Source organism: Dermochelys coriacea, chromosome 2 (assembly GCF_009764565.3).
Source record: "Dermochelys coriacea isolate rDerCor1 chromosome 2, rDerCor1.pri.v4, whole genome shotgun sequence".
Classification (NCBI taxonomy): domain Eukaryota; kingdom Metazoa; phylum Chordata; order Testudines; family Dermochelyidae; genus Dermochelys; species Dermochelys coriacea.
Genome location: NC_050069.1, coordinates 143363170 through 143384475, shown reverse-complemented (window position 1 = coordinate 143384475; position 21306 = coordinate 143363170).

Sequence of the window (21306 nt, the reverse complement as noted above, 5' to 3'; positions counted from 1 at the left end):
CCCAACATGCAACTTTCTCCATCCCATAATGTCAAGCATCTTATGCAATTTTCTCACCTTTTTTTTTAAAAAAACACAAAGCCAAGTGGCCCTCCTTGCTGTTTGCCAGCTCTGATAGAAGCATGGGACCTGCACAGCTCTGCACGATTGTCATGAGCATTTCTAGCACGGGATGCATAATCCTCTAGTATGTTCAGAGCCATAAGAAGAACTGAAATAGCAGAAAACATGATGATTTCATGGAGGACGGATTGCCAAGAAACAATTTGAGATTGTTGGTGGAGCTGCAGATAGTGGAGCACCATTTCTGGGCCTGAGGAACGAGTACTGACTGGTGGGATCACATTATAATTCAGGTTTGTGATGACAAGCAGTGGCTGCAGAACTTTTGGATGTGAAAGGCCACATTCCTGAATCTGTGTGCCAACCTCGCCCCAGCCCTCCAGCACAGGGACACCAGAATGAGAGCTATACTGATGGTGGTGAAGCAAGTGGCAATTGCACTGTGGAAATATGCAGAGCCAGATTCCTATCAGTTAGTAGAAAATCATTCTGGAGCTGGAAAATCCACACTGAGGGCTGTTGTCATGCAAGAATGAAGGGCCATTAATCGTTTCTGACAGGATAGTGACTCTCAACTATGTTAAGAACATAGTGAATTAATTTGCAGCAACAGGGTTCCAGAAACAAGGTGGGGAGATAGACAGCATGCATCCCTATTTTTGTGCCCACCTACCTTGCCACAGAGTACATCAACAGATGTGCTTTGGTTATGGATCACCGGTGACGTTTCACTGACATCAGTATGGGCTGGCCAGGGAAGATGCATGATGCTTGCATCTAAGAACACAGCACTGTTCAGAAAGCTGCAAACAGAAACTTTCTTTCCCGACTGGTGGATTACCACTGGCAAAGTTGAAATGCCAGCAGAGATCCCAGGGGTCCCAGACTACCCCTTGCTTATGAAGCTGTACACTGGCCACCTCAACAGAATCAAGTAAAAATTCAACTACCAGCTCAGCAGATGCAGAATGACAGTCGAATGTGTTTTGGTAGATTGAAAGGGCACTGTTGTTGTTTAGTCACAAAACTGAATTGTTGTGGGAAAAAACGATTCCAAATGGCCATAGCTGCCTGGTGTGTCCTGCATAACATCTGTGAGGTGAAGGGGGAAAGTCGGTGCCATGGTGTAGATGGAGTGGCTGTCTGCTGCATTTGAACAGCCAGACACAAGAGCTATTAAAAGAGCTATGCAGCTCTGGAAGGCCTGAAAGAACACTTTAACAGTGAGCTGGAGTAAGGTGGTGTGATGGACTGTGCTTTACCTGGCCTGGCAGTTTTGGGGCCTACTAGGAATTGTGTTAGGCTTCATAATATTATGAATATAACACTGTCAATGCACTTATTGTTTTTGCAGTGTTTGCTTTACGTTTATGATTATTACACTGTTTTTGTCATTGATCCTATGATTTGTGTCACACTGTACAATAACAAGTAAATGGGTACCAATAGGCACTCTGTAGCATATGTTGGGAATAAATAAAGATTAATTATTTTCCAAAAAGTAGAATTTTATTGAGTAACAAAACCAGTGCAATACAATGTCTTTTCAATTTAAAAGCAAATACATTAAAAACTTAAGGGAAAGAATATTCATGTCCATTTTGGCTACCCATGCAGCAATTGTGGCTTTCACAGGTGAGTGTATGTGACACTGTGGTTGTCCTTACTGTGTCCTGGTGTGGAGTGGCAGGGCTAGGGATGCAGCCCCTGATGCCCCATGGGATGTTGAGGCAGAATCTAGGGAGATGCTAAAACGAAGCTGCCCATGGACTGCAAAGGGAGGCAAGCCCAGGACTGAAAGTCCAGAAGAGTCTGCAGCACCCGTGTTTGCTGCTGGAGAAGCCACCTTATGTCCTGGTGCATCTCCCTCTCCTTTTCTGCTGGGACTCCTAGGGCTTTCTCCTTTCCACTCTTTCCTTCCCCACACAGTCAGAAATATTCACCCTCCAAGCTCTCTACTCACAGTCTGAAGCTGCACTGGCTTGCAGGATTTTACTGAACATGTTATCCTGAGTCCTCTTCTTTCTCCTCCTTATCTGGCTCAAGTGTTCCATGGGTGTAGAGGGGGGACTCCTCAAGGCCTCAACAGCAGCAGCTATAGATAAAGCACATAGCGGTATCACTGTCCGTATAGCCACAATGGAAAGTAAAAGTTAAGCTTTGGAACTCCCTTCCCTTGCTCCCCTAAATTTTAAAACAAGACATGCTTATTGACACTTCTGCTTCAGAGTGCTTGAGCACAGCCCCACTCAGAGCACCAGCAATGGTGAATATAGCCCACCAGGGGTGAGGGAAATGAGGATGGAATTGCTCGATTGCATGAAACTATGAGCACAGGGCAATGGCATTGAACAATGACACTATTTTCTGCAGGAGGTGGTGATTTTAGCTAATATTTCACTCCAAGGTAACAAAGGCAGAAAGAACACAGCATTGCTGGAGTGCTGAAGCCATCCGGGCCCATATGTTGCTAGCCTGTGTGCTGCAATGGTGTCTGCCAAAGTTATCACTGACTAGCATGGCAAAGTGTCCTACCACAAACAAAGAAATAAGGCAGCCATTCCTAGAAACCTTTGGGAGAGGATTGCAGAGTACCTCCATGGAAGTTTTATCAAGATCTCTCAGGAGGATTCAACTGCTTCACATGACTCCCTTGCCTAATTCTACAAGGGAATGAAAAGCACATAGCAACTCTATTTCTCTTTGTTGTACTGTTACCCTTTCTAGTATGAATAAATTAATGAAATGTCAAAAAAGGTGTCCTGTTTAGTTGGGGGCACCATTTACACCATTGTAATGGCAAATACATTTAAAGACTTATCCGAGGTTCCTTCTCCTGCATCGGGCTCTCCAGTGGTTTACTGCTGGGACTGACTACACTGCAGTGGAGTCTCAAATGGGTCCTGGCTTGTAGCACAGCAGGACCCCACTGGTTGCATGTCCCCCATTCTCCTCCTCCCTGTTCACACAAGACCTGTGTCTTGAGCTCCTTGGAGGTATCCACGGGAGTCTGTGAGGATGTGGGGTCTCCACCAAGTATGGCATACAGCTCTTTGTACAAGCAGCAGGTCCGCAGCTTGGCACCAGAGTGACTGTTGTCCTCCCTGGCCTTCTGGTATGCCTGCCACACTTCCTTCACTTTCATGCAGCACCGCTGCTGATCCCCATCATACCCCTTCTTCTGCATCCCCCATGAAATCTTCTCAGATATGTCCACATTTCTACAACTACTCTTTAGCTGTGTCTGGACAGCCTCTTCTCCCCACAGACCCAGGAGATCCAGTATTTCCTGTCTATTTCAGGCCAGACCACATCTGGAATGTGTAGCCAGCATGGATGACTGGGCAGTTGCACACAGCAATGGAGAGCTGCTAGGTGTGCTCATTAACCTGAGCAACCAGGAGAAGGCATTGCAACAAAGACATTTTAAAGGGGTGTGGGTGGGCTTTCGATCTCTGTGGCTGCTGAGCAGCAGAGTTCACAACTGTTTCCAGAGCAGTCAATGTCAGGCATTGTGGACAGCTGCTGGAGGACTGTAAGCATCAACATAGACATTACCTACACTAGTACTGTGTCAACCTCAGTACATCAACCATGGCTTAAAGGTGCTCAGGGAGGTAGTATTACTGCTTCACAGTAATAGGGTGCTTACATAAATGGGAGACAAATTTAAGTGTAGATACATGCATAACTAACTCTGTAGTGTAGACCAGGCCTAAGATCAGTGACCTAGAGTGCCTGGCATTAAATGAGCTTATTGATATAATAGACATCACAGAAACTTGGTGGAATGAGGATAATCAATGGGATATGGTAATATCAGGGTACAAAATATGTAGGAATAATAGAGGTGAGGAGAGGGACTGGCACTATATGTGAAAGAAAGCATAGAGTCAAATACAATAAAAATCATTAATTAAATAAACTATACCACAGAATCTCTATGGACAGAAATTCCATGCTTGAAAAATAAGAATATAGCAATAGGAATATACTTCTGGCGACCTAACGAGGATGGGAACAGTGACGGTGAATGCTCAGGGACATTAGACAGGCTACAAAAACATAAAATCCAATCATATCCTCAAACTATCCTCAGATTGACAGGGTACATATCACTTCAGGAAGGGACAAAGAGAAAATGTCTAGACAATGACTGCTTCTTGGAGCAGCTTGTCCTGGAACACACATGGGGAGAGACAATTCTTGATTTAGTTCTAAATGGAGCACAGGATCTGGTCCAAGAGGTGAATATAGCTGAACCATTCAGTAATAACAATGGTAATGTCATTAAATTTAACATCCTAGTAGGAGAGAAAATGTAAAAGAAACCAACCACAGTAGCATTTAATTTCAAAAAGAGGAACTACACAAAAAACGAGGAGGCTAGTTAAATAGAAATTAAAAGGAACAGTCACAAGGGATAAATGCCTGCAAACTGCATGGAGATTATTTAAAAAGACCATAGAGGCTCAAACTAAATGCATACACCTAATAAATAATAATAATAAGCAGTAAGAGGACCAAACATGCCACTATGGCTAAACAGCAGAGTAAAAGAGGCATGTAATGGAGGCACTCACCTTCTGTGTACCTCCTAGCTGCTGAGTGTAGTACTGAAATCTTTCCCCTAATCCTGGCACCCCCTGTAGGTTGCTGACCTCAGTAGGCAGGCAGTCAGTGGCCCAGGCTTCAACCAAGTCATACGGTCAAAAGTTGAACACCTTGTGAGGTAGCAAAGAGTTCAACAAACTGTCTCTCAGCTATCACAGGGTCTTCAGCCCTATCTCTGAGCCCTTTAAATTCCGCCATTCATTTGGGCTAAAAAGGAACCTTGTTCCCTTCTTGGGACTTAAACCACTTCACCAGTGGCCAGTAGGGGGACCTGAGCCCAACCACTACTCCGGGTTCCCTATAAACAGCAGCCATGTACTGCTTCCTCTAATTAGTTACTCTTCATTCCCTGTGCCTCTTCCCACCTGGTCTCTTTACCTTCGCCCATTAGCTTAAGGTAACAGCTCTCGGGTTCTCTCTCCCAGGTGCTATTAATGCAGCCAGTTGATTGCCTTTGACCCAAGAAGAGCCTCCTTCCTCACACCTCTGGTCCCAGCCAGGAACTGACCTGCAGCTCCTTTTATCTGAGCCTGCTGGGCTCTGATTGGCTACTTCTGTGCAGCATTTCTAGGCAGGCCTGAAGGACCTACCTTTGCTGCTCCTTCCTAGGGCGGGGTGTAGTAGGACTGCAGGGACTCCAGCAGGGGATCAGGAAGGGCCAGGTACACCCCATTACAAGGCAGTGGGAGACAAAAAAGGCATTCTTTAAAATTGGAAGTCAAATCCTACTGAGGAAAATAGAAAGGAGCATAAACTCAGGCAAGACAAGTGTAAAAGCATAATAAGGCAGGCCAAGGAAGAATTTGAAGAGTAATTAGCTAAAGGCACAAAAACTAACAGGAAAAAAATGTTTAAGCACATCAGAAGGAGGAAGTCTGCCAAACAATCAGTGGGGCCACTGGATGATCAAGGTGTTAAAGGAGCACTCAAGGAAGACAGGGCCACTGCGGAGAAGCTAAATGAATTCTTTGCATCAGTCTTTGCTGCAGAGGATATGGGGAGATTCCCAAACCTGAGCCATTCTTTTTAGGTGACAAATCTGAGCACTGTCTTAGACTGAGGTGTCATTAGAGGAGGTTTGGAACAAATTGATAAACTAAACAGTAATAAGTCACCTGGACCAGATGGTGTTCATCTAAGAGTTCTGAAGGAACTCAAATATGAAATTTCAGGACTACTAACTGTCATCTATAACCTATCATTTAAATCAGCCTCTGTGCCAGATGACTGGAGGATAGCTAATGCAACACTGATTTTTTTTAAAGGTTCCAGATGTGATTCTGGCAATTACAGGCTCAATTTCAGACAAACTGGTTGAAACTATAGTAAAGAACAAAATTATCAGAGACATAGATAAACATGATATTTTGGGAAAGAGTCAACACAACTTTTGTAAAGGGAAATCATGCCTCACTAATCTATTAGAATTCTTTTAGGGGGTCAACAAACATGCAGACAAGGGTGATCCAATGGACATAGTGTACTTGGACTTTCAGAAAGCTTTTGACAAGCTCCCTCACTAAAGCCTCTTAAGCAAAGTAAGCTGTCATGGGATAAGAAGGAAGGTCCTATCATGGATCAGTAACTTGTTAAAAAGACAGGAAACAAACGGTAGGAATAAATGGTCATTTTCCAGATGGAGAGTGATAAATAACATTCCCCAGGGATCTGTACATGAACCAGTGCTGTTCAACATGTTCATAAATGATCTGGAAAAAGGGGTGAACAGTGAGGTGAGAAAGTTTGCAGATGGTACAAAATTACTTCAGATGGTTAAATCCAAAGCAGACTGTGAAGAGTTACAAAGGGATCTCACAAAACTGGGTGATTAGGCAACTAAATGGTAGATAAAACTCAATGTTGTTACTGCAAAATAATGCACATTGGAAAACATAATCCCAACTATGTACGCAAAATTGATCGGGCCTAAGTTAACTGTTACTACTCAAGAAAGAGATCTTGGTATCATTGTGGATAGTTCGCTGAAAACATCTTCTGAGTGAGCATCAGCAGTCAAAAATGCTAACAGAATGTTAGGAGCCATTAGGAAAACAGAAAATGTAATGCCACTACATGAATCCATCGTACGCTCACACCTTGAATACTGCATGTAGTTCTGATTGCCCCCCTCTCAGAAAAGATAGTTTAGGAATGGAAAAAGTACACAAAAGGGCAACAAAAACTATTCAGGTTATGGAACAATTTCCATATGAGGAGAGATTAAACTTGGACTGTTCATCTTAGAAAAGATACGACTAAGGGGATATGTTTGAGGTCTATAAAATCATGTATGGTCTGGAGAAAGTGAAGAGGGAAGTGTTATTTACTTCTTAACATAACACAAGAACCATGGGTAACCCAAACAATTAACAGGCAGCAGGTTCAAAACAAATCATAAAGAAGTACTTTTTCACCCAATGCACAGTCAACCTCTAGAACTTGTTACTAGGGGATGTTGTGAAGACCAAAAGCATAACTGGGTTCAAAATAAAATTAGATAAATCATGGAGAATAGGTCCATTACCAGCAGTTAGCCAAGGTGGTCAGGCACTGAACCCCATGCTTTGTGCGTCCCTAAACTTCTGACTGCTAGAAGATGGGATTGGACAACACAGGAGGGATCACTTAAAACTGCTATGTTCTGTTCATACCCCCTCAAGCATCTGGCAATGTCCACTGTCAGAAAGAGGATATTGGGCTAGATGGACCATTGGTCTGACCCAGTACGGCCGTTTTTATGTTTTTACCCATAATGCCATTGCAGAAACCTGCAAATATAGATAGGTAGGTGATAGTTTGCAATTATGGAGCAAACTAAGTGAAAGAAGTTTAGTTTAGAATTATTGTTTGGACTGGAACTTCTGGTACCTATTCTTTTCTTCTTTGGAAAGAGACTAACAGCAACTTCAGAAAAAAAACCCTTGAGTGACAATGACTGGGGACATCAGAAAGAAAAGTGGAAACAGATTCTGAGAGCTGGAAGACTATACACCCTTTCTTATTAAATAGCTATAGTGTCCATTTCAGTAATAAGCAGAAGACGTATGGGGGTAGGGAAGGGAGGGAGAGGGAGAAAAGAAGCTACCACAGGACTGCATCCGATGCATCTGATGAAGTGAGCTGTAGCTCACGAAAGCTTATGCTCAAATAAATTTGTTAGTCTCTAAGGTGCCACAAGTACTCCTTTTCTTTTTGTGAATACAGACTAACACGGCTGCTACTCTGAAACCTACCACAGGACTGCAAACGTAATTCAGAACCTGAGATGTGATGACTCCTTGATTCATACTCAGAAATCCAGAAATTATCTGAATTTGTCAGTCCATGAACAGATATTAAATAGCCATGCGATCCCTTCTTGTGCAGTGCACTGGGGCATGTAGCATTTGTTACTTGAATACATTTTAAAAACAGAGTATATGGTATCCTTTTTTTTAATTTGTAAAGTTTATTTCTCATCACTCTCTCCTTAAGAGCTCTGATACGGACTAGAGGCCAGATACTCTCATCTCAGCCCTGGATAACTAATCACCATTTTACTCTTTGTATTGCAGAAGTTTCTAATCAGAAGCTTTATTTCCCCTTGCTCCCTATGTCTCCTTGCTTCAATGAACAATGGGTGAGCAGTGTTCTCTACTTTCAGTATCATTATTCAAGTTGGGAAGTCACCATTCTGAAATGGTTATCCATATGGCCATATCATCCAGAGCTTAATTCTTTAACCTTTTCCCTTTCCTCTATACTAGTAAAAAAATTCAAGAATTTTTGGATCTTATTGCAAACCTTAATGTCACTTGTGTGCATGGTATTCAATATATATGCAAAACATTCTCCTTTTCCTCCCATTCAGTGTCAGCTCCTAGAATACCTGCTCACACCAGTATAAAAAACAACCTTCAGATTGATACATTTAGAAGTGCTTTCAAAAACGGATACTGTCATCAGAGATATCAGCTATATCTAACATGTGGCTGCACAGCTATCTGTTCTATGTCAGAGAATTAACTGATGTGCTCTGGTGGGGCGCTTGGGGCTCCGCTGGGTGAGGAGAGCGGAAAGGGGAGCAGGGGGAGGCCTTGGGCGGAAGGGGTGGGGCCGGGGGGCTAGACTCTCTGAATGTGTGAAACTGATGCGGCTTTTGAGTGGGCCTCTTCTTGGTGAAGCTTATTGAAATTAAACAGCCGGAGGAACTTTTGAATTGCTCTTTGGGGACAGCCTAATGTAGCAGAACTCAGCATGGACTTCCCATTGAGATTTTCAGAGAAGTGGTACATGGAAATTTAAAATAAAATAAACCATTTTACATGACAAAGAGAAAAAGCAGCAAGAGCAGATCTGACATTTTAAAGTGATATCATAGAAATCAGAGATGAAAAAGTCCTGTTAGATCATCTTGCATATATATATACCTGGTTACAGCAAAGATGGTGCACTTAGATGATACTGAAACCTAGCTAAAATGCAAGTGTCAGGGGAAAGAATGCCCAAAAGCCACTGTGAGAATTATTAGGCAAAAGTAGAAACCAGATTTAGCCAGTGATGTTGGTATGCAACAGTAGGCTAAAGCATATACAACTATAGAGTTCCAACTAGGGTGACCAGATGTCCCGATTTTATAGGGACAGTCCCGATATTTGGGGCTTTTTCTTATATAGGCTCCTATATACCACCCTTTGTCCAGATTTTTCACACTTGCTATTTGGTCAGCCTAGTTCCAACTCAGACATTGTGCTACTGCTCCTGGGACTTGAAACAATGAACTTCACATCCACAAGCATCCATTCTACAGGCAACTGAGTTTATATCTTGTTAGACTTCTGCCAATACGTGGCTAGATCTTTTACTAGACCTTTTGGCCTCAGCCATTAGCCAATATTCATGGCCTTGAGGGCTTTTTCCATTAGATGGGGAAATTAATGATGTAGTCAAGTATTTTGTTGATGCAATTCTGTTTATTTACAAAGAATGTACACAAAGTTCTGTTTCCCAGAACATAGTAGGAATCAAACAGCAAGAGACAGTCTATTTGCTGATAGTTCCAAGACCCTTTCCAGCCAGCACTCTGCCCAAAAGCTATGTCTCCTATCTTTTTTTCAATATCAAGCTACAAGTGTTTCTCTGTTTCTGGTGCTTCCTTGCTGCCTTCTCTGTATCCTTCCATGGTATTTTTGCTGCTTCTCTCACACACATACACAGCTTATCCAACAGTTTCCAGTTCCCATCTGGATACTGTTGGATAGGCGGTTGGTGTCATAAACCAGGGAAGGCTAAGCATCCCCTAATCCAGGCCGTGGCCTTGCCCATGCTCTGCCTATGGATGGGGCTCCCCCTCTCCCCAAAGCCAGTTGGGCCTCAGCTTGGGCCAGTGGATCAGCACAGTTTGGCTGAGACTCCTCCAGCTGTGGTTGGGGGGGGGTGCTCGGGGTTCTGCTGGGTGAGGAGGGGGAAAAGCGGAGCAGGGGGAGGCCTTGAGTGGAAGGGGCGGGGCCGGGGACTAGCCTCCCTGAAGGGGGCGTTCACCCACCACCCACAGTCACCATTAAACTCTGTCCACATAACTCAGAATCCCGTATGTGTCCTACACTTTGGGTGGTACTTCCTATTGTTTCAGCTATCTCTTTATAAAGGAGATTAATTGCTTTTTACATTTATCCTGAATTAAGGGTGGTAGTTATTCCCCCTCAATTTCAACGAGTTTTTCACTCAGCCACCAGCATAACATTACAATGTATTCTACATGTTGTATAGTTATGAAGTGCCAGGAGACCACATTACCTTTCAAGGGTTAAAGGGGAAACACTTGTCAGCCAATCACACATTGCCTGTTTTGTCATGACATTATGAGTATTGTGGTGAATCTGAACACCTTTGCTTAGGTGTTCATTTAAGGCTTCACCCCCTCCTGCTGATGGAATTTTCTCTGAGCATGAGCCGCTTGAACTGGAACTTAGAAAGCAGCTTATAGCAGTTCAGGGACATAGTGCTAACACTGTTTTTGCTGCTCTGAAGCCTCGTGATTATTCTGCGGAGCCCTGGTTGTGTGCTTATGTTTCTTGTATGATTAGAAACTGTGCCAATTAAACTATTGTTATTACTTATTATTTAAATTACAGTACGGTCTAGAGGCCCCATTTAGGAGTGCATCCTTGTTGTACGAGACACCGTAGACATATAACGAAAAGACAGGCTCTGCTCTCAAAAGCTTCACAATTTAAATAAACTAAATTTTCTTTTTGTATCATAGCCGCATCTCAGTCTCTCCTCATTACCTAACCTGGGGTGCATGGACCTGTGAAAATAACAGTGCATAGGGGATATTGTTGCTTATGATAAAACTGACTATGTATCTCAAATATCTACAGGGATGAACCTAGGAAAATTCCCAAATTAGCAGCACAATAATTCAGTCAGGGATTTATCTGGAACTTTTATGGGGAAAACTGTTTTAAATTGAAGGTTATCTTTGCACCAAATAAGGTAATCTGGCCACAGGACGATCAGATCACAATTATTTACCTCTGCTCCTGTTTAACTCTATAGTCTAAATGGAATGTGATTATGACATTTCTTTTAAAGGCATCAAATTGTGTACATTTTAATGCTAGTCATTTGATTGAACACAAAGAGTATAACAGCAAAGAGATTTGATAAACACTTATCTTTTAGTAGGATGGATGAACTAGGGCATCTTATCCCTGCATTCTCGATATTCAATTGTGGCTGAAGCAGTAATGTGTAAGATATCTTTAGTCATCATATAAATTAATTTCTGTAAAGCTATCCAAATTACTATGTCCAACACCTCTTAAACAAAGGCAGGCTGCTGAGTTTATTCCTTTCAGGGGAAGCAGAAGATGAGAGTGAGAATCAGAGCTGGGGGAAGGGGCTTGAAGGGTTTTATTGACAGTTCTTCACCAACATCCAATTAAAATTTAGATTCATCCTTGATTTTGAGAAGAATGAGTGGAACTGCTGAAAATTAATGCAGCATAGATTCATTGGATTAAGAATTTTGTGAGAAAATTTGTGTAAAAGTGCATTAGATTTGGGAGGAAACTGGATTTAAGAGTGTAAAGCACACAAAAGCTTCAGACATGGTACTAGAGATTGCTAGAGGTTGAGGGGCAATGGTGTAGACATTTTGCCAGAAGGCTAATGTGAAGAGGAACTGTTTGTAAGCAAATATGTTAAATCACTTTTGATAAACACAAGAGTAATGCTAGTAAAAAGTCAATAGTGCTATTAAACTTTAATTAATCTCTCAGATGATGATGATGATGATGATGCAAGAACACTATGCTATAAATATTACATATACCCCTAACTGCCCCGCTACACCCCTTTGCTAACTTAATTTAAACTAATAGGATTCATTTTTTAAAATAAAAGTGTGAAAAGAAGAAAGCAAAGGGGAAAACCAGTAATCAAAAAGGGATTGGGATTTTTTGAGCGTTTACAGCAGGTGGGCAAACTACAGCCCGTGAGCAACATCCGGCCCACAGGACTGTCCTGCCCGGCCCCTGAGCTCCTGACCCGGAAGGCTCACCCCCTGGCCCCTACCCCACTGTCCCTCCTCCCCCACAGCCTCAGCTCACTGCGCTGCCAGAGCAATGCTCTGGGCAGGGGGGCTGCGAGCTCCTGGGGCAGCGCCGCTGCAGAGCCCGGCCTGACCCGGTGCTCTGAGCTGTGCGGTGGCATGGCTGGCTCCAGCTGGGCGGCGCGGCTGTAGCACTGCCAGCCACCGGTGCTCCAGGCAGCGCGGTAAGGGAGCAGGGGGGTTGGATAGCGGGCAGGGGAGTTTGGGGGGTGGGCAGGGGTGTGAATGGGGTTGGGGTAGTCAGAGGGCGGGAAACAGGGGGGTTGAATGGGGGCAGAGGTCAGGGGGGTAGTCAGAAAGGAGAAGGGGGGTTGGATGGGGTGGTGGGGGACAGTTAAGGGTGGGGGGCAGTTAGGGGTGAGGGATTAGGGGGCTCTCAGGGGACCGAGAGCAGGGGAGGTGGATGGGGCAGGAGTCCCGGAGGGGGGCCGTCAGGGGGCAAGAAGCGGTGGAGTTGGATGGGGGCAGGGGACGGGCCATGCCTGGCTGTTTGGGGAGGGACAGCCACCCCTAACCGGCCCTCCATATAATTTCAGAAACCTGATGTGGCCCTCAGGCCAAAAAGTTTGCCTGCCCCTGGTTTACAGTTATACCCTGGCTGTTATGTGGGAAACCAAAATTACCATTGGGGAAAATGTACATATGCAGAAGGATCAAATAAGCAAAGGGAAATGTTGTGTTCATTTTGGATGTGCAATGGGAGGGTTTTCAACACAAGCCAGAATGAGTTTCCATGTTCACATGTGTAATATCTGTATGGTTTGAACTTGATGTAAACTGTACATTAAGTTTCCATTTCAGAAAAGCATAAACAAGGAAGGAGCTAGGAGGCCAAAATCAACCCAGATATAATGGATGCAAATGCACCAAAGTCAGATGTTTATTTCTGTTCAGTTGATTGAGTGAGGTTGCATTTGCTTACACCAACTCTGAGCATGGCCTGCAATGGTTTTGTGGCCAGCTGAGAAACACTGAAGAAAGAAAAACATGAAAGAGGAGATGGAGTTGTAGGAAGCTAGACCAAGCAAATGTTATACTTGTACCATATGTTTATATGGGAAGATATTTTGTTAACACAAAGAGAATATTTATATATAGGCTGCCAAGACTGTTTTTTTCCCATCTGTGCTTAGTAACAAGGTTTCAGTCTTTTCTTTCAGATGTGGACCTTGCTACCATTATTCATGTTTTGGTCACTTTAGGATTCGACTATTGCAGTGCCTTCTACATGAAGCTGCAATTTAAGACCATTCAGAAATGGGCAGCCCACTTATTAAGTAGTACTTCACCCACAAAGCCCATTATGCTGTGCTCCAAGACCTGTACTGCTGCCAACTGGTTTCCAATTTAAGGAGCTGTTTTTTTACATACAAAGCCCAAAATGATTTGGACCCTGAGTACCTCAGAGACAGTCTCTTTGCCCATTTGATATAACAGCAGTTGTGATATTTGGAGATGCATGAGCTAATCAGTGATTTGTTGTTGATATTTTGGTAAGGGGCTCCTAGAAAAAGCTTCTCCCTCAGCCTGTGATAAACCCCAGTTCCCAGCAGAGGGGCATGTGCTTGCAGAAAGTTGGGCAGAGAGCCTGGGAAGTCTGTTAAATTTTTGCTTCCATTTAAAAATGGCTTGTAAAGGACAAAAAGTGGTTTTGTGTCCTTTTATTTTGCTTTTTCTGATATATACAGAAAAAACAATGACAGAGTGTTTTTATGTTAGTGTGGCTGTGGGTATGGCAGCTGGGAGGTATTTGTTTTCTGCTTGTTTTCCACATCAGAAATATCAGGAATGTCAAATTTGGTCTTTCCTAGTTTTACTGGAGGACTATAAAGGCACTCTCTCAGCCCTTAACTGAATGGGTGTGAATTTTCAATCTCTCAACAGATCTCTTCTAAATATATCAGTTTAATAGGTGATATCAAGACTAAACAAGAAGCAAAGACTCTTCAAGTGTCCACATAAAGTTCCCTTCATTAAACCAGGTCTCACTTCCCTGGTGTCTATGCTGTGATGTTAGATTGAAGGGGGATGGGGAGGGGGAGGGGAGGAATTACAGTAGGGTCGTAAAAGCAACAAGAGTGTAAACAGTGGTGGAATCTGCTCAATATCTGAGATGTCAATACACAAATACAAGGAGTGTGGGGACTAAACAGGAAGAATTGGAAGTCTTAGTACACAAGCTAAATTATGATTTAATTGGCATCATTGAAACTTGGTGGGATAAATCTCATTACTAGAATATTGATATAAGGGGTATAGCTTGTTCAGGAAGGACAGGCCAGGTAGAAAGGGAGGAGTTGCTTCATTATATATCAAGCATATATACACTTGTTCTGAGGTCCAAATTAAGATGAGAGGCAGACCAACTGAAAGTCTCTTGGTGAGGATAAAAGTGGAAAAAACAGGAGTGACATCATAGCAGGGGTTTGTGGCAGATATTTCCTTCCATATCCTTGGGAGACCTTATTGAATTAAGTTGAAGTATCTTTGTAGTAAATTGATCATTTATATATTATCGTGAGCTGGGATTGTGTGTAATCTCCAAATGGGGAGATGAGACACTTGGCGTTCAAAGGACTATAGTGAACAATGTGCCAGAGAAGAATGGACTTTTGGAACAAAAAGTGGTAAGTGTTTTTTGTGCGGAATATCAAAGGGGATCGAACGCAAATTCTCGACATCCAGTTAAGCAAAAACCCATCCTGTTTTGAAACTACATCCATAGTCTGCTGATCACCTAGTAGATGAGGCCAGAATCAAGGGCCCACACTGTATAAAGGAAAGACTGAATTATTCATAGGTTTCAGAGTAGCAGCCGTGTTAGTCTGTATTCGCAAAAAGAAAAGGAGTACTTGTGGCACCTTAGAGACTAACAAATTTATTAGAGCATAAGCTTTCGTGAGCTACAGCTCACTTCATCGGATGCATTTGGTGGAAAAAACAGAGGAGAGATTTATATACACACACACAGAGAACATGAAACAATGGGTTTATCATACACACTGTAAGGAGAGTGATCACTTAAGATAAGCCATCACCAACAGCAGGGGGGGGAAGGAGGAAAACCTTTCATGGTGACAAGCAGGTAGGCTAATTCCAGCAGTTAACAAGAATATCAGAGGAACAGTGGGGGGTGGGGTGGGAGGGAGAAATACCATGGGGAAATAGTTTTACTTTGTGTAATGACTCATCCATTCCCAGTCTCTATTCAAGCCTAAGTTAATTGTATCCAGTTTGCAAATTAATTCCAATTCAGCAGTCTCTCGTTGGAGTCTGTTTTTGAAGCTTTTTTGTTGAAGTATAGCCACTCTTAGGTCTGTGATCGAGTGACCAGAGAGATTGAAGTGTTCTCCAACTGGTTTTTGAATGTTATAATTCTTGACGTCTGATTTGTGTCCATTCATTCTTTTACGTAGAGACTGTCCAGTTTGGCCAATGTACATGGCAGAGGGGCATTGCTGGCACATGATGGCATATATCACATTTGTAGATGCGCAGGTGAACGAGCCTCTGATAGTGTGGCTGATGTGATTAGGCCCTATGATGGTATCCCCTGAATAGATATGTGGACAGAGTTGGCAACGGGCTTTGTTGCAAGGATAGGTTCCTGGGTTAGTGGTTCTGTTGTGTGGTGTGTGGTTGCTGGTGAGTATTTGCTTCAGATTGGGGGGCTGTCTGTAAGCAAGGACTGGTCTGTCTCCCAAGATCTGAGAGAGCGATGGCTCGTCCTTCAGGATAGGTTGTAGATCCTTGATGATGCGTTGGAGGGGTTTTAGTTGGGGGCTGAAGGTGATGGCTAGTGGCGTTCTGTTGTTTTTTTTGTTGGGCCTGTCCTGTAGTAGGTGACTTCTGGGTACTCTTCTGGCTCTGTCAATCTGTTTCTTCACTTCAGCAGGTGGGTATTGTAGTTGTAGGAATGCATGATAGAGATCTTGTAGGTGTTTGTCTCTGTCTGAGGGGTTGGAGCAAATGCGGTTATATCGTAGCGCTTGGCTGTAGACAATGGATCGAGTGGTATGATCTGGATGAAAGCTAGAGGCATGTAGGTAGGAATAGCGGTCAGTAGGTTTCCGATATAGGGTGGTGTTTATGTGACCATCGCTTATTAGCACCGTAGTGTCCAGGAAGTGGATCTCTTGTGTGGACTGGTCCAGGCTGAGGTTGATGGTGGGATGGAAATTGTTGAAATCATGGTGGAATTCCTCAAGAGCTTCTTTTCCATGGGTCCAGATGATGAAGATGTCATCAATGTAGCGCAAGTAGAGTAGGGGCATTAGGGAACGAGAGCTGAGGAAGCGTTGTTCTAAGTCAGCCATAAAAATGTTGGCATACTGTGGGGCCATGCGGGTACCCATCGCAGTGCCGCTGATTTGAAGGTATACATTGTCACCAAATGTGAAATAGTTATGGGTCAGGACAAAGTCACAAAGTTCTGCCACCAGGTTAGCCGTGACAGTATCGGGGATACTGTTCCTGACGGCTTGTAGTCCATCTTTGTGTGGAATGTTGGTGTAGAGGGCTTCTACATCCATAGTGGCTAGGATGGTGTTTTTAGGAAGATCACCAATGGACTGTGAAACTCCCTGAAAAAGCACAAGAACAAATCCGCACAGACACACCCCTGGAGCCAGGACCTGGGGTATTCTATCTGCTACCCAAGATCCATAAACCTGGAAATCCTGGACGCCCCATCATCTCAGGCATTGGCACCCTGACAGCAGGATTGTCTGGCTATGTAGACTCCCTCCTCAGGCCCTTCGTTACCAGCACTCCCAGCTATCTTCGAGACACCACCGATTTCCTGAGGAAACTACAGTCCATTGGTGATCTTCCTAAAAACACCATCCTAGCCACTATGGATGTAGAAGCCCTCTACACCAACATTCCACACAAAGATGGACTACAAGCCGTCAGGAACAGTATCCCCGATACTGTCACGGCTAACCTGGTGGCAGAACTTTGTGACTTTGTCCTGACCCATAACTATTTCACATTTGGTGACAATGTATACCTTCAAATCAGCGGCACTGAGATGGGTACCCGCATGGCCCCACAGTATGCCAACATTTTTATGGCTGACTTAGAACAACGCTTCCTCAGCTCTCGTTCCCTAATGCCCCTACTCTACTTGCGCTACATTGATGACATCTTCATCATCTGGACCCATGGAAAAGAAGCTCTTGAGGAATTCCACCATGATTTCAACAATTTCCATCCCACCATCAACCTCAGCCTGGACCAGTCCACACAAGAGATCCACTTCCTGGACACTACGGTGCTAATAAGCGATGGTCACATAAACACCACCCTATATCGGAAACCTACTGACCGCTATTCCTACCTACATGCCTCTAGCTTTCATCCAGATCATACCACTCGATCCATTGTCTACAGCCAAGCGCTACGATATAACCGCATTTGCTCCAACCCCTCAGACAGAGACAAACACCTACAAGATCTCTATCATGCATTCCTACAACTACAGTACCCACCTGCTGAAGTGAAGAAACAGATTGACAGAGCCAGAAGAGTACCCAGAAGTCACCTACTATAGGACAGGCCCAACAAAGAAAACAACAGAACGCCACTAGCCATCACCTTCAGCCCCCAACTAAAACCCCTCCAACGCATCATCAAGGATCTACAACCTATCCTGAAGGACGAGCCATCGCTCTCTCAGATCTTGGGAGACAGACCAGTCCTTGCTTACAGACAGCCCCCCAATCTGAAGCAAATACTCACCAGCAACCACACACCACACAACAGAACCACTAACCCAGGAACCTATCCTTGCAACAAAGCCCGTTGCCAACTCTGTCCACATATCTATTCAGGGGATACCATCATAGGGCCTAATCACATCAGCCACACTATCAGAGGCTCGTTCACCTGCGCATCTACAAATGTGATATATGCCATCATGTGCCAGCAATGCCCCTCTGCCATGTACATTGGCCAAACTGGACAGTCTCTACGTAAAAGAATGAATGGACACAAATCAGACGTCAAGAATTATAACATTCAAAAACCAGTTGGAGAACACTTCAATCTCTCTGGTCACTCGATCACAGACCTAAGAGTGGCTATACTTCAACAAAAAAGCTTCAAAAACAGACTCCAACGAGAGACTGCTGAATTGGAATTAATTTGCAAACTGGATACAATTAACTTAGGCTTGAATAGAGACTGGGAATGGATGAGTCATTACACAAAGTAAAACTATTTCCCCATGGTATTTCTCCCTCCCACCCCACCCCCCACTGTTCCTCTGATATTCTTGTTAACTGCTGGAATTAGCCTACCTGCTTGTCACCATGAAAGGTTTTCCTCCTTCCCCCCCTGCTGTTGGTGATGGCTTATCTTAAGTGATCACTCTCCTTACAGTGTGTATGATAAACCCATTGTTTCATGTTCTCTGTGTGTGTGTATATAAATCTCTCCTCTGTTTTTTCCACCAAATGCATCCGATGAAGTGAGCTGTAGCTCACGAAAGCTTATGAATTATTCATGACTGTTCTGGCCCTGAATCTCAGACAGTTCTGAACTTGTAAAAAAGAGGAAAACCCAGTTGTGTATTTTGAAGGACTGGCACCCATGAGAGGCCAAGGCTGGAGTTGGGGTGATCTCTGGTAAGTTTTTTATCATGTATGTAGGTTCTTTTACTGTATTCAATATATTTCTCTGTAATGCTTTCACGTTAAGAATAAATGTGCCTACTTATAAAGAGCTGTGTTACAACTTATAATTGTGGGCCATTATGTTGTTCATAGCCTCTGGAGAGAAAGCACAGATGCTAACTTGTTTACACAGTCTGACTTGATGGGAATATCATAGTGTAGGCAGGGAGCCATACAGACCAGTCAGGAGAGACAAGGATGTGTGTCTCTAGCCAAGAGAGGTGACAGCTGAGGAGCCAGGAACCTAAAGTTGATGCTTGCTGCACATTGAGCAGATGTTTTCAGAGAACTATCCATAGTGACTCCAAGATCTCTTTCCTGAGTAGTAACTGCTAATTTAGATCCTATCATTTTGTATGTATAGTTGGGATTATATTTTCCAACATGCATTACTTTGTGTTTATCAACATTGAATTTCATCTCCCATTTTATTACCCAGATGGGAACCATTAGCAATTATCTTCAAGAACTCATGGAGGAAGGATGAGGTCTTTGAGGATTGGAGAAGGGCACACATAATACCTATCTTTAAAAGGGAGGACAAAAAGGACCCAAGGAATTATAGGTCAGTCAGCCTAACTTCGATACATGGAAAGATATTGGAACAAATGATTAAACAATCGATCTGTAAGCACCTAGAAGATAATAGGGTAATAGTGTGACACTCTGTACCTCAAAATGACACCCTGGACTCACATATTCACCATTGGTATATGATTATTATATGTTTTATACAAAGTATGCCTTGAGAAGTATCATTTCAAAAGTCATGAACTGTTGAAAATTACTACCCTGTTGAATTATATGTACTACTACTGAATGTGAAGTTATGAAGTTTTGATATATGTTTATTACCAAAATATGTTGTGACATCCACAGATAGCCTTTCAGTGGCAACAAAGGAGCAACTAATACCTCCAAGACAGATTTACACCAGGACTAGCCAGCCAAGTGCTGATGGCCCATTAAGGAGAATCTACTGTCCCAATAGGGTACTTAGGGTACTCTCCTAGGGTACTTAGTGGTACAGTGGGCCCCTATCGAAGACTCCTGAGAGAGTACTTACTTGATGGGCACTGTCTAACTCCCATGGCACAGTTAGGATCTTTCCAGCCCCTGGAAGTGAGTATAAAATGACGGGCAATGACATCACCACTTTGCCTCACTCCTCCCCCATCTCAACACCTAGAAACAAGATTGTTTGGAAGAAAAAGGGAAACCTCCTTGAACTAGGGGGAAGGGATGGTCTTAGCTAGAATGCTTTCTAGTTAGTATGAACTGTGAACTGAATTCTGCCTGCAACATCCAGGAGGGTGAGAAACACTGTTTGATTCAAATCTTGCTTAGTCTGATAAAGTTTAGGATTTAGACTGCGATTTTACCTTTTATTTCTTATGTAACCAACTCTGACCTCTATGCCTAATACTTACAATCACTTAAAAGCTATCTTTCTCTAGTTAACAAACTTATTTTAATGTTTAATCTTAACCAGTGAGTTTGTCCTAAATGCTTGGGCAATCTGCTCAAATTACAAAATCTGGCGCATGTCCACCATCCTTTGATGAAGTGGCAAACTAATTAATGAGCTCGCATTGTTCAAAACAAGGTCTTGAGCAGTGTACAGATAGTGTATTTCTGGGGTGCAAACAAAAAATTCTCCCAGAACACACCAGAACAGAGGCGAGGAGGATTTACTGATGTCTACCTGGGTACAATTTATGAATGACTGGTAAGAGCCTTCAGGCACTCTGCCGGGTGTGTCTTTGCATGTTGATGGATGTGTGAGAACAAAGGACCTGGAGGTGTTTGCTACTTGTCACATAGCATTGAGAGAGACAGCCAAGGCTGGAGAGTTAAGAGGGCACAGCAGTTCCACAGTTCCAGGTTGTACTCTGGGTGTCTGACACAAATAGGTCAAGAACAAATCATGCCAAACCAATTTAATTTCCTTCTTTGCCAGGATTACTGGCCTAATGTATAGTGGGGAAACAGTAGGCATGATATATTTTGATTTTAGTAGGGCTCGTGACACAATTCCACATGACAATCTCATAAGCAAACTAGGAATATGTGGTCTATATGAAATTACTTGAGTGCAAAACTGGTTGAAAAACCAGTTCAAAGAATAGTTGTCACTGGTTCGCTGTCCAACTGGAAGGGCGTATCTAATGGGGTGTCACAGGAATCTGTCATAGGTCCAATATTATTCAACATTTTCATTAATGACTTGTATAACAGAATTGAGAGTATGGTTATAAAATTTGCAGATGATACCAAGCTGGGATGGGTTGCAAGCACTTTGGAGGACAGGATTAGAATTCAAAATGATATTGACAAGTTGGAGAACTTGTCTGA